Source organism: Colobus angolensis, unplaced genomic scaffold (assembly GCF_000951035.1).
Source record: "Colobus angolensis palliatus isolate OR3802 unplaced genomic scaffold, Cang.pa_1.0 Scaffold53, whole genome shotgun sequence".
In the NCBI taxonomy this organism is placed as follows: Eukaryota; Metazoa; Chordata; class Mammalia; order Primates; family Cercopithecidae; genus Colobus; species Colobus angolensis.
Window position 1 is genome coordinate 13,162,775 of NW_012118821.1, and position 2,472 is coordinate 13,165,246.

Below are 2,472 nucleotides of genomic sequence, written 5' to 3' on the forward strand. Positions count from 1 at the left end.
AAAATATTAAATCAACTAAAATATTTTTCTTGAAAATCTCATAACATTACAAAATAAAGTTTCTTTTGTGTGAAGTTAAATAGAAATGAAAATTATAAGTGGAATATTTAGAATACATAATGCATCCTCTGTGTAGATAATTTTAATCTAGTCCAGTCTTTTAAAGTCAACATAGTTTTTTGTTTCATGTTAATTAAATATAGATGTGATCTGTCAAATTGAAAGTTGCAAAATTTTTTAGAAAGAGACGTACACTGCTATAAATAGCAAGTACGAGGATGGTAAGTGAGCTTTAGGCGTGTTGGCTGTTGACTGGTGATATTAAATACAACTGATTTCCCCTTTGTCATACTGGAGCCAGCCTTGTTCCATTTACAAAGAGATAACAACGTAAGTCCGGCAAACCAGCTAGCTTACTTTTTTTTTTTTTTTTTTTGAGGTCTCGCTCTGTCACCCGGGCTATAGTGCAGTGGCGCGATCTTGGCTCACTGCAAGCTCCGCCTTCCAGGTTCACGCCATTCTCCTGCCTCAGCCTCCCGAGTAGCTGGGACTACAGGCGCCCGCCACCTCGCCCAGCTAGTTTTTTGTATTTTTTAGTAGAGACGGGGTTTCACCGTGTTAGCCAGGATGGTCTCCATCTCCTGACCTTGTGATCCGCCCGTCTTGGCCTCCCAAAGTGCCGGGATTACAGGCTTGAGCCACCACACCCGGCCGCTAGCTTACTTTTAAATGAAATTCTTAGCATTTACTGAGGCCGCAGGTAGCAGACATGCATGACCAGCTGCAGGTACTAAAAGGCGAACAACTTGGTCACCCTTCTTGACTTGTTACTAAAATGATAAATTATTTAAAACATGAAAAATAACTGTTGTTCATTGAAAAATTAAATATAAATATATTAAATATAAAATAATTAAATAGAAAATCAGGCAAGGATTTATAACTTACTTAAAGAAGTGGCCAGGTCCTAGCTCTACATATGGAAAAGTCCCATTGCTAGGCTGACTCTATGATGGCTAAAGCATATGGCACGCTTTTTTAGCCAACAACGGCAAGTGCCTGCTTCCCGAGCCACTTGCAAGGTTGATGGTCTTGAAGGAATATTATTTATGTCTTGGCGAAAGATCAGTGGAGACAGTGGCATTTTAGCTAGGGCCTTAGGGATGGGCTAGTCATTTCTTTCTAGTTTCTTTGAGTTCAATCTGATAGCAATGTAAATCATCAGAAAAAAAAAAAATTGGCACCCCTGTGGCTCCCTGTAGAAATGCTGTCGCTGAACGGCACTTCCAGGTGTGCCTTTAATTACTTGTCTAATTACAGTACTATTCACAATCACACACACCTAAGAAATTAGCACTGACTGAATACCACCATCTAGGTGCAGCCTCTACTTACATTTCTGTGACTGCCCTGGAGAGAGCTTCCTTTATTGTTTTTGAACCCGAAACCAGGATTGTTTCCAAGTTCACGTATTGTATCTGAAGGGTTTGTCTCCGTTCTGTTTTTTTAAGCATGGACTTTTTAAAGCAGGTTTTAGATTCAGAGCAAAACTGAGAGGAAGGAACAGACGTTTCCCACGTATCCCCTGCACACCAGGCTGGCAGCTACCAGCCTGCTACCACCATCCCCGCTGAAACAAAACAGTGGTTCCAGCGGATGAGCCTCCAAGGGCACACACTATCACGTCACAGGGCATCCACAGCTCCTGCTGGCATTCACTCTTGGCGTTTGGCCCGATGAAGAAGGGTGGAGAGCGTAGGAAGTTGAGGGAGCTGCTGGGGGTCCTGCAGGGAGCCTGTATTGTGCACAGACCTCCAAATTCTGCAGAAGAGGAGGCCCTTTGAGTGCATGTTCCTGCGAAATGGTCTGACCACATGCACATTTAGGAGACCAAGGAAAGGGGAGATGTCCATTTAGCTGGGCATTGGAAGGATCCAAAGGACAGAGAATAAAACTACGGCTTAATGGCATCTACTTCAACCCCATGCCCAGCACTGCATGCCTGCCCTTCCAATGACAACGGCCTCTTTCTCCATCTTTACTTATTTTTAGTTTAACTATATACATATAGAAAATAATATACAGTTATATATATGCTACATGTGTATATATACTTAAAATAATACATTATTATTCAATGTAATATGCATTTTAAATATTAGGTCGGTGCAAAAGTAATAGCAGTTTTTGCCACTAAAAGTAATGACAAAAACCACAATTATATCAACCTAATATATGTTCTCTATTTTTCTACATATATGTTATATATGTTTTAAATACAAACCTTCTCCAACACTGGTTTGGAAATAGGTGTGATGCAGTTAATACATTTCTGCATGAGTAGCTTATTCTTTCTCCCTTCTATGTTCAGAAGGGGGTTCTCTGAAGACAAGGATGGGCATTTGGCCTCTGAGGACGCAGGTGCCACACAGTGCCCACACATCACCACAGAAACGGACACCAATGCTGCTT